General features: G+C 41.9%; 2 protein-coding genes across 6 annotated transcripts in view; one reads left to right on the top strand and one right to left on the bottom strand.

The window, feature by feature from the left end:
- The window catches only part of MPHOSPH6 (M-phase phosphoprotein 6), a 1084238-nt gene that overhangs the window by 552937 nt on the left and 519080 nt on the right, over positions 1-12221 (bottom strand). Inside the window, exon 1 of one of the 4 annotated variants that reach the window (XM_050775057.1) lies at positions 3802-3807. The exons of the other annotated variants lie outside the window; for them this stretch is intronic. The gene's annotated coding sequence lies outside the window, so the exon portion shown is untranslated. Of the gene's footprint in view, positions 1-3801; positions 3808-12221 lie in introns of those variants that run through there. 4 annotated transcript variants of the gene reach the window in all.
- The window catches only part of CDH13 (cadherin 13), a 1164483-nt gene that overhangs the window by 74477 nt on the left and 1077785 nt on the right, over positions 1-12221 (top strand). The gene's annotated exons all lie outside the window — the stretch shown is intronic.

The raw sequence follows: 12221 nt of genomic DNA on the forward strand, positions 1-12221 counted from the left end.
AGCTTCTCATCCTGTTTTGAGTCTTGCCCTCCTCTTTGCCCTCATGAAGGATTTCACTGATTGTGTGACTGTCAGGATGCATTTTAATTGCTTTCTGGTGTGACTTCCCAATACATCAAACTCTGTAGCCGTTATCCAAAATGATTACCATTCCGAACACTAATCTGATCTCTAAATCCACAAAGAAGAGGCCATGTAATTTGCTTCTCTTTACAGTGGTTGATCTTTTTATCTCACTGAGCATTACATGCACCATTGTAAGTGCTGGAACCCACCCACACTGGGCATCTCCAAGCTCCTGTCCTGTGGATAGCCTCAGTTCCATGTGCCCAAAAGCAAACTTGTTATCTACACCATGAGTCAGTTCCTCTTCCTGTTTTTCCCTCTCATTGCAGCTAATGACATTACCATCCCCTCAATGTCCAAAGTTAGAAAGTTCTGAGTAATTTTTTTATTTCTTTCTCTTCCTCACCTTCTATTAATATTAGCTGTTAAATCCTGTTGACGCTACCTCTGAAATATTTCTCAAATCCACATCTCCTTTCAATCTTGGGCATGGCCCTAGTTCAGGGTCCTATTTTTCTTAGATGGACCATGTGGTCCTTTTGCCATGATCTCTTTTTCCATCCAACTGACACTTTTTCTACAGCTTTGACTTCCACCCTGATTACTAAGACTTTTAACATTTCTGACTGCTTCTTCTTCTCTGAGTGTTTTACATGCGTTGTCATTCTGTCTTCTAATTGCAAGTGATAGAAACCTACTCCAAACTAGCTTTTAGGGAAAAGAAAGGAGGTTTATTAGGCTGCACAACTGGAAAACCTGGAGTTGATTTAGCTTTCATGAAAGCTAGACCTTAAAGTTGTCGTTAGGAATATGTCCTATTTGCTTTTTCTGTCAGCAGTCCTTCCCTTTTTGTTGGCTGTGCTCTGTGGTCACATGTCTCATTGTGGTGATAACGTGGCTTCCAGCAGCAATCCCAGACTCGCAGTCCATCCTCTCAGCAGTTCCAGTGCAGAGGTGTTTTCTCTTCCCAACACTTTCCCTACAAATCTTAGAACTAAATTTCATTGGTTCTTACCCACATGCCCATCCTTCAACCATTTGCTATGGTTGGGATAGGGCACGGGATGCTCTGACTAGCCAGGACTTAGTCACCTCCTTTCTTCTGAAGTCAGAGAAGTTGGGCCTTCATCTCTACCCAGCCACATGAACTTAGAATACAGGGTGGGTGGGTACAGTTTCCCCAAGGAAATTGGAGGACTGTTCTTGGAGCAGCGACATGAATAAGTGGCTTACAAAAGAGCAAATAATCCTTGCTTACGGCACTCAAGGTGTTCTGTCGCCCCATCCCACCCACCTTTCCCACTCGGTCTTCTGTCCTTGAATGCGAAGAACCAGAGTCCCCTGCTCTAAATGGCTGCTTTTCTGTGTGTGCTGCAAGTTTGTTCTGCCTGCCGAGATCCACGCTGTTCCCTGCCTGAAACACCCTCTGTGGCTGTTGCGGGCGTGTTCACTCTGTAAGCCCAGTTCAAATGATTCCACCCCAGAAAGCCTCCTTAAACTTGCCCCTGCTCCCTTGTGTGAATTATTTTCACAGCACGTGATCTAGACTTCCATCATGGTTCTTGAAATACATGAAATATCTAATCATAGGATAGATTTCATATGATCCCACCTCCCCTGCTAGACACTGACAGTGTGACAGCAAGGCCACTGTCTTGTTCATCTCAGTGCTCCCCAGGGCCCACATGCAGTACCTTGTACACAGTGCAGGCACCATAAATACCTATTGATTGATTCTGGACTTTCCATTCATTAAGAGAAGTTAATGGAGGTTTTCTGATTCCCATCAGATGAACAATTTTGGAATGTTTTATCGGTCAGATTTCTAAGAATCAATAAAACTTCCATTGGGATTATTCTTTCACCCACTCAAATTGTATTTAAAAAATAGGTTTATTGTACTTGTCCCCCTCAATTTTGACAATACATAAGCATTGCAGAAAATTTGTGAATATAAAAGTGTGAAGATGATCAAAAGCTTCTTCCTGACTGATGACCGTTCCATGTGTGATTTCCTTGGCCTGGAATCCTGTGGACCCTGGTGTTCAGCTACCTGGCATCTCATCAGGCACAGCTCAGTGTGAGCTTCACCTTTGTCTCTAGATCTTCCTGTGTATTCAGTTTTTTAAAAAATAGCACTTATGCTAGTGTATCCCCTCATTGATTGGCTATGAAGTAAGCTCTGTGTGTGCAGGGACCTTGTTTAACTTGGTGAGGGTGTAACCTCTCCACTCCTGGAACAGGGGCTAGCACACAGCCAGTGAGTGCTCCACAAACACTTATGACATCAGTTCATGAATGCTTGCAAACATGCAGAGGTTACCATTGCTTATACTTTTTTTGTTTTCTTCCACTCATGTAAACCACTTATATACTCACATATGTGTGTATATATGCATATATATGTATGTATGCACACATAAACATAATATACTACACACACTGGATGTATACCACACACACACACACACAATGTTATAAGGTATACGTAACATACCCAGGGTTGCCCCACAGCCTCTCTGTGCCCTACTCATGTTCCGGCCTCCCAGCATTCCTTCCGGCAGCTTCTCACTGTGAACCCTGAGATGTTCTGCCTGAGTGCCTGTTCTGGCTGAAGGAGCATGGCAGGCTAGAAGTGCTGGGGAACTCATACCCATAGGCTCAGCCCTCAACCGGGGATGAATACAGACGGAGGATAAATTTCCCCACTCCCTTGCCCCTTTGGGGATGTGTTCGACACCATTGCTCAGAGTCTCCAGGAGGAATGAGCTCCAGTAGCCCACAGTGGTAGCTGGACTGATAATGCTTTACTGGCTTTCTTTTCATATCACTGCCTCCTGGAATCACCTCCTAAATAAGCTGCTTACACTCAAAAACTAATTCCAAGGATATGCTACTTAAGACAAGGGAGAATGGTAGAAACAGGTTTGTATACTTCGAGAAAATGACCTTTTGCTCTTCAGAAATCACAGCCAATGGATTGTGACTTCTGGCTGCCCCCTCTGCTAATGCCCCCTCTTTTCTGCCCCCCTGTATAAGGGCACCCATGTACAACAATGTGTATATACTACCTTAGGAAGCCGGTCATTCAGAGCCCCGTCAGTGACACCTGCACGCAGAACGTAATCCCGCCCAGCTTTGGGGGCTTCAGGAATCCCTGTGGCATTCGTGTTATAGACTCCTTTGCATTCAGCTTTCCTTTTATCTGTTTCCAATTTCTATTTTCAAGGCTTCGGTTTTTCTCCTTTCTCCTTCATCTCGAGCCCCTCCTTTGCAGCAGCACCAAATAAAAAACCCATCACACTGCCACAGCTGAAAAAGCCTTTGAAAAAAGCAGGTGGCGTGGCTTGAATGTTTCTAAACTCTAAAACTGCAAGCCACAGACAAATAAAGAGGTGGGGGTGGACATGGGGGGTTGTAGTCCTGTGGAAGCAATCCTCAGCCTTCAGTAGGCTCTAGGGGCACACTGCCTCTAGCATGTTTTGAGCACGTTGATTTGGGCATCTGTCTTGCTGAATTTGAGTTTGAATTATAGATGTTACTGAATGAATCATTAAGGCTGTGTCCACCAGGATTGCTCTGGCTCTCTTGCCTGTTAACAGTGCTGTTCAATTTTATGTAAGCATTACTTCAACATTTTTGGTGGATGCTCTTCATTTATTCATTCATTCAGTATGCACCGATGGTGACTCTAAGTCTTGGGGCTGCAAAGATGTCTGAGGCTCATTCTTTACTCCCCCCCATCTCAAGAACTAAGGGAGATAGACAAGCAAATCAATAACCACAGTGCCCTGTGCTTGGTGCTGTCCAAGGTGGGTGCTGGGAAGAAGTGCTTAAGGGTAAGTGCTACAGAGGCAGGCACACCTGGGGTCCTTGTCCTAGCCTGGAGAATCCAGGAAGGTTTCCCAGAGGAAGAAGCAGGGCTCAGCCATCAAGAGCTATGGATATGGAGTCAAACAGCCCTGGCTCATTAGAATCTGCTTTGCACTAAACCAATTGAATACTTAACCTCCCCAAGCCTGAGTTTCCTGGTCTGCTAAGTGGCCAGAATAATATCTACATCATGGATTTGTATGAAATAAATAAGATAATGCATGAACTGTGATTAGCCTGACCCACACCGTACAAAAGCAACATAATCAGTGTTTGTTAATTTTAACAATTAAATCAAGCCCGGGATATTAACAGACACCTAAGGCAGACTTGGGAGACAAAGTCTCTTGCTGCTGCCTCATGAGGAAGGTGAATGACCGGGCATTGCCACTGGATAGGAAAATAAATGGTTTCTTCTTTTTATTCTTGTGGACACCAGTGAGGCCAACCATATACCTGCGTCAAAACCTGCAATTTATCAAAAATAAAGCCAGAGGTAGTAACAGTCTTGCTGACCACAAAGGCAGAAGGATCTAGGCAAATAGATTGCTTTCAGGACTATTATCTCGTGATGAGCTGTCAGGTGCATAGCACATGAGAGGGAGGACAAGGTGCGACTGCACTTCAAGAGACCCCATTGGACAGGTAAGATGTCCAGTATATTCTTACTTAAGATCTGATTTCTTCTCCTTTGTTCCAGCAAGGGATGTTCAGAGATGTAACAATTAGAATTCAATACGCTAATACAATGTCTCATTAGCCAAGCCACACAATTGCCTCTAGTGGTACATGTGCACGACGACGACGCAGGTTCCTGGAAATTAGCTCGGCTTCCCGCCGCAGTCCCCATCAGCTACTTTTTGATTGTGAAGAGCCAAGCTCATTTCCGCAGTGGGAATTTCACAGGGCTGGTGATCCCAAGACTAATTCAAAAATTAATAAATTTCCCATTCCTTTCCTTACTTATTTTTTTGGTGGGGACACATTTCATGACACACGCCTGCTTCTTTCTTGCAAGTATTTCATTCAAAACTACTCCTCAAGTTTTCAAATTTTAGAGACTTAAAAAAATCAATAATGCTTTAAGAGGATTAAGAGGCTGTGCTTATGTCAGCCTTACACAATTCTGGAGGGAAGATAGACTTGATTGTGTTTCTCATTTTGTTTATGATCCTGCAGGGTATCACGCATTCTCTGCCAAGTGAATTCTGACTGCATGAGGAAGGTGTAGACGCTTTTTCAACAAGTTTAGTCATCTGGCGTATTATTTAATAGAATCAGTGGTGTTTTCCTTCGTGAGATGCAACCTCACATACAGGCTAGGTGTTAAGTTTATATCCAGGTTATCCACTCTTCCTCCTCCTGTCCTCTCTCCCTCCCTGTTTTTATTCTTTCTTCCCTCCCTTCTTCCCTTCTTCCTTATTCTCTCTCTTCCTCCCTTTCTTCTTCATCTTCCTGTCTTCCTCACTCCTCCCTTCTCTCCTTCCCTATCTTGTCTTTCCCTTTCTTTCCGCCTCCCTTCTTCCTTTTTCCCTCCCTCTTTCCTTTCACAAACATTTATTCAAACACTATTATATACCAGGCACTATGCAAGGCACTGGAAATGCACTGGTGAACAGGGAGGATATGGTTCCTGTTACACGATGAGGAACACAGGTGATAAACAGTTAATAAGATAAGAAAAATTTCCAGTGAGTGTTTTGAAGAAATAGAGACAAGTGATAGGGAACGACTTTGGGGAGAATTATTTGCACATAAGGATAAGGGATGAGACAGACTCAGCAGCCCTTTCATGCCAGGGCAGAGTAGAAGGCCTTGGAGCTGCTAGGTGGTTGACCAGGAGAAAAACCAAGGAGATGGAGAGATAAGCAAGGCCAGATCTTGCAAAGTGCTGGTAGGAGTTTACAATTCTTCATAATGTTCAGAGGTACAGAGGTCAGTGGAGGTGGGTGGATCACCTGAGATCAGGAGTTGGAGACCAGCCTGACCAACATGGTGAAACCCTGTCTCTACTAAAAATAAAATTTAAAAAAATTAGCCAGGTGTGGTGGTGGGTGCTTGTAATCCCAGCTACTTGGAAGGCTAAGAAAGGAGAATTGCTTGAACCCGGGAGACAGCGGTTGCAGTGAGCTGAGATCACGCCGCTGAACTCCAGCCTGGGTGACAGAGCGAGACTCTGTCTCAAAAAGATAAATAAATAAAAAAGAAGTATAGAGGTCATTTTTAATGTGATAACGTTCTCATTGAATTAAGTATATGTGCCTGCCACATTTTCCAAACCAATGTTTTTGTGAATATTTTAGTTTAGCCCTCTCTTCTAAAGTTATAAAATTAGTCTGCCTTCGGTTCTACATTTAGGGAGTCCTCTGTTAAGGAAAGGAAAAGGATAGTGAAATCAGGGGCTATCCCAGAAGCCTCAGATTGGAGGACAAGGTGTAGACCATCCCCTGTTTGGCGGGAAAATAGCTTTAGTCACAGGCAGTTGTTTTGCTTCCTAAAGCATAAAGTCGGAAATGCGATAATTTCGTCAAGTAGTTGATTTAGTTGTATCAAGCTTAACTAATTAACACCAATTCCATGCTTGATTCTTTTCTCCATTAACTGAACAAAAGCCATTGCTAATGAGGCTATGTATACAAAGCCAGCTGACTCACTTTGTTGTGGAGATTTCAAAGAGAAGGGAGTTATAAACATTTGTAGGGAATAGATAGGGATAGACATGATCTTCCACATATTTAACAACAGGTGCAATACAGGCACTGGCCAATGAGAATGAGCAGTGGTATAAAGGTGCCACCAGGACATACAGAAGGAGTAAGAATATCCTTAAGGCACAGAGAGATGATGGGGTGCATGGCCTTTGCACTGGGCTTAGTCACAGGCAAAATACTTTTCCTTATTTTAAAGAAATGGAAAGAAGTCTTCCTAGAAGCCAGGGTCTGTGATAGATGACAGAGTGACCACAGCACTCAGGGGTGCAGGGGATGTGTGGATTCTGATGACAGATCACCCATCTGATTCTGCAGAATTAGCTCCAACATGGTTTTGGTAACACCCATTGCCCTCCTTAAGCTTGATGTCACTGTTTTCACGTAATTTGCACAAAGTAGGCGCTCACTAAATATTTGTAGATGAAGATGTGTATCTCAGCACAAAGCAGCCTCTTGGGCTACCATCTGTGTGGTATTCAAGGTTCTTTTGGTTTCAGAGAAGAGGAACACAATAAAATTTACCCAAAGAAAGGAACATACGTGTCGGTTAGGGAAAGACCAAGCTTCCATAACAAAGAGACTCCCAAATCCAACGGCTTGATAAGATGAACCTTTATCTCATGTTTTGGTGCCTTGGTGAGTGGTACCGACTGGCAGGCTGGCTTTGCCCTGTGTAATCATTCCATCTTGTTCCTTCCAATGGTTGCTCAGACGTCACCGTGGGGATGGTCCTTGTCTGCATGGTTGAAGTTGGCTCATTTGTATGTCTGCTTTTCAGTGCATGGATGGGGGCACACGTGTATCTTTTACATTAGAGATGACTCAGATGTTGCTTACATCACACTGTTCGCATCCCATTTGCTCAAACTTGGTCATATACCCACATACAGCTGTGAGTGAGGCTGGAAAATCTAGCTGGCTGACTTTGTGGGGCAGCTTGCATTCCTCTACTGTGGGAGAGAAGGAGAAGAGAATGGGTTTTAGTGGGTCCACAGGGAGTTACTATAAAAGTATAAATAGGGCATAAGGGGGTGCAAGAACCACTGAACAAGCAGGCATCAGAGTGCAGGAGCCTGGGGAGTTCAGATGAGAGCTCTCCTCCCTACTTCTCTAGCTCTCACTCTCCATCTCTCACACTTTCTCTTTTTCTGTATGAAGACTCCACTGTTTCTGTCTCTTCAGCAGCTTCCTCTGATCTCCTATCTTGGATCTGGCCCCAGATAGCATCCTCTACTCTCTTGACCTTGGGTTTTCCAAAGCCAACTGGTATCTTCTTGTCTCTTGATTCTAATTTATCTAAAGAGAAGATCTGATTCGCCCAGCTCAAGATAGTCAGGGTCTAAAACACTGACCATGACCACTCTAAAAAGAGGGGACCCCAAGTCAGCTGTCTGCCCTGATCCAATCAGATGACGCGGGGCAGATGGAGAAGAGGTCAGTTTTCTGAGACACCCCTCCCCAAACTGACCCAAACACAACTTAAACAGTGTGAATATCAGAGTAGTAAATGAGAAAGTACTCTGTATAGCTGACCAGCATCAGAAATTCTGCCAGGGCTCTCTCATAAATTGATAATTTGTTTCTCAGTCTTTCATAAATTTGACAACTGTGAATCTGAATCTGTTCTTTAGAACCGGAAGAGTCCTGAGTGATGAGTTTGTAGATTAGAGATTCTCATATTTCACAGTTGAGAACTGGGGACTGGCCCAAGGATAAGAATCAGAGGGAGCTGCCGATTACATCACTGGTCAGCCCCTGTTTCACCGCAACAGACACAATAAGTATAACAATGGATATAAGCTCCAATTCTATCCAGTTTTCCACGAATGAAGATGAGTCTTTGAATATGCCCTTAGTGGTTCTCAAAAACCAATCAGCAGAACGAGGCTGGCCAGCTCCCACTCTACATGGACATTATCATCAAAAGCTATTTTAATCCCAGGAACCAAGACATAGATAAAAATTCTGAACTTGCAATTTTTTTTTTTGTTTGTTTTCTGTTTCATGCCACAGGAACAATTTTTAAGAAATTCTTTAAAATAAATCCAATTCTATGTCTTATTTAAAGCAACAGATACGAAGCAGTCTGTGTAGCAGACAAATTTAATGGTTCCAATCAGGGGCCTGGAATTAGACTGCCTAATTTTAAATTCTAGCTCCCTGCTTGCAAGGGGTATAACTCTAGGCTGGTTACTTAATCTCTTTGATGTTTCTGTTACTTCATCTGAAAGTGTGGATAACACTAATAGGTACCTTGTGAGACTGTGGACAATAAATGAGATAATTCATGTCAAGTCTTTGGCCCAGTGACTGGCACATAGCAAGTGTTGGATGAATATAATTATTAGGGCTTTATATGAGCGTTGTTGGAGGAGCGTAGCTTGTTTAACCTGGAGTAGAAAAGATATGGTAAAGAGGATGCAGGAGCTTCCATTTAGCATCTATGGAGTGGGCCTTCCTGTTTCCTGTGGCAGAGAGAGAAGAGGTAGAACTAATGGGGAAGATATCATAGACAGACAGATTTCAGATCAACAAAGAAAGATGAAACAGATAGAGCTGTCCAAAGAAGAAATGGGTTTGAAAGAAATGGAGCCCCAGAAGGGCTCTAGATGAGGATGTGAGGTTGGATAACCTACGTAAGGATTGTCTCAAAGTCAGACCATCTTCTGGGCTTGATAGCATAGGTTAGGATAGGCTGAGAAAGATTGCCTTAAATGAAAGTATACATACTACACACACACACACACATACACACACTATGTAAATATATATTTAAATATAATATATAAAATATATTATATACATTTTTATATAAAATATATTATATAAAAATTTAATTTGTAAATTAAGTTTATTAATTTATATTTATATTTATTATATTTACAAATAAATTTATGTATAAATATATTTATATAAAATTTAAAATAATTTATATAAATATATTTTGTCTTATATAATATATTGTATATTTATAAAATATATAAAATGTATTTGTATGTTTATAAAAGATATAAAGTATGTACAATATACAAATATATTTACATATAATGTAATAATCATTTTATATGATTTTAAAATATAGTATATGTATGTCTGTATATTTATAAATGTATTATATATATAGGATGTTTATAAAATATTATAAAAATATATTTGTATATTTATAAAATATATAAAAGTATATTTATATACAAATATATTATAACCTATAAGTATATATATATATTTTACATACATATATACTTTTATACATAAATGTGCATACATTTCAGAATCAAACAGCCCATTGTAAGCATATATGAAAGAACAGTTTCATTTGGCATGTCTTATAAATTGTCACCTGATTTTTTTTTTTTACCCCAACATTAATTTAAAAAGCTAGTGCATAAACAAGGTACAGGAAGAAGCTAGTCATCCAGTCGTCTCTTCTTGTGCCAGTGTTAGTGTCTAGCAGCTGAAGGTCTGGGCCAATCATGTGCCCAGACTGCACTGTGTCTAAACACCTCCTAGCAGTTTCTGTGTCTTTCTCAGGTCTTCTAAATAGGAACCAACATGAAAGGGCCGCGTGGCAGTGACCACAGTGTGGAGGTTCTAATAATGACCCTGAGGGACACAGTTTTCAAGGAGATCTAGCAGTGTTTATGAAAGATTTTGTTTGATCTCACCAGTGAAGAGCCCCTCATCATCTACTGTTCTCTTAAGCATAGAGTCTTAGAACCTCCAGTGATCCTGCAGGACCGTCATCCCGTGGTTTTAAACCTGTTTTCTCCAGAGGTCTAGCATTGAGAGATGGCACTTGGAATTCTGGAATGGGGAGGATGCAAGAGGAACAGAGTGAAGTAAATAGCTTGGACTCTGGCCCTTCAAGCATACTTCATCCAGGGTAAGCACTTTCATCTGTTTTAGGCATGAGGGTTCAAGAGGAGATGCCACTTGAAAAAAGATTAGAGGGTTCTAAAAATATCAGTTGTAGAATTCCAACATAGATCTACCTTCTCATTGCACAGACAAAGAATCTGAGACCCAGAGACATTGAGGGGCTCTTCTGGGCTCCCCCACCTTGTCCATGGGAAAGTCAGGACTGGGATCCAGCCTATAGTCGCCTGCTATGGCTATTCCTATTATGTTTTGCTGCTGATGAAACACTGGAACACATTCTAAAGTTCAGACACTCAGGAAATGCCCCGTGGTGATAAGGACAACCTGCCGATGAGTTCCTACCAGGTGTCAGTGCCTCAAGGACTTGTTTAATCTTCACAACAGTGCTTCTGAGTTAGGCGCTCATATTAGTCCCATTTAACAGTTGGAGAAAATGAGGCTCAGGGAAATTAAATCACTTGCTCCACATCACACAGCTACTAGGCAGTCTATGCTGGATTTGAGGCTAGTTGAAATCAGTCCAGAGGCCTCAGCCTTAACCATTCTGCTCTCTGGCCTTCTTGCATTTTATACTCCAGACTTCTCTTGGGAGACAGATACTATCATATTATTTCATCCAAACTTACTATATTTTTAAAAAACTTACCAGCATAAAAATCATTCAATTGCCTTTCATTTATTGAATGTTCTACAGACTTACGCCATCATCTTGCATGACGTTGTTGAAGATAGTAACCCTCCCTTTATCAAAATGGTCAATCTTCATTAATTATTTTACTAATTAGCTAAAGGCCAGTGTAATTTAGAGAAAGTCTAAATTATAGAATACATTTTATTATATTACTTTTAAGCACAAACCTCAACAAAGATTTGTATAAAAATGCTCCCTTCTGGGACTCACTTCAGTGATTTGTAACTAGCATTAATACGGCCTCTATGTAAATGAAAGGGAGGCATCATATCAGCACCTTGCTTATTCTTCTCCATGGTAATAAATCTTGCCCGATAACCTATGTAAATGACTTCATTTTTCTCTTACCAGGCCTATCATGGTGGCTTTCAAACTCACTACCCTGTGCCCCACCTATCACATCTATTCTGTGTCCCTTTCTCAAATGGCTGCCTACAAAATGCAGCAGTAAAGAGTTCCATGATCCACACTTCAGGCTGCATAAATGTTTAATTCCCCTGCTCCTTTGGTTCTCATCAGGCCCCCTGAAGCCCCAGCTGAGATGGCTGACTCCCTGAACTCTTCTTACGTTCTTGACTGTTTGCATAGCCTTTCCTGGGATTACCTCCCGGTTCCAAGTTTGCCCGTTCTGCAGGAAGTCTTCTTGGGTTCCAGCTTTTATCCACCATCAGCTTCTCTTATTAACTCCCTTGGGGCTCTTATTAACTCTCTGCTCTCTGGGGGCCACTCTTGCTTTCAGCTTCATGTGGATCAGTGTTTACTTGTCCTATCTCCTCTGCTAGACCCCGAATTTCATCAAGGAATTTCTCTCCATTGACCCTCAGGCACGAGCACAATGTCCTGCTCCCTGGGTGCTTGGTTAATGCTTATGGAGTAAATAGAACCCTGGTGTGTGCGTGTGTGTGTGTGCGCGCGCACGCGCATGTTTAGGGACGGCAAAGGATGTTTGGCAAAAAAACAACAACAACAAAAACAAGTTACCTGAGGGAATAGCAAGATCG

This window comes from Macaca thibetana, chromosome 20 (genome assembly GCF_024542745.1).
Source record: "Macaca thibetana thibetana isolate TM-01 chromosome 20, ASM2454274v1, whole genome shotgun sequence".
In the NCBI taxonomy this organism is placed as follows: Eukaryota; Metazoa; Chordata; class Mammalia; order Primates; family Cercopithecidae; genus Macaca; species Macaca thibetana.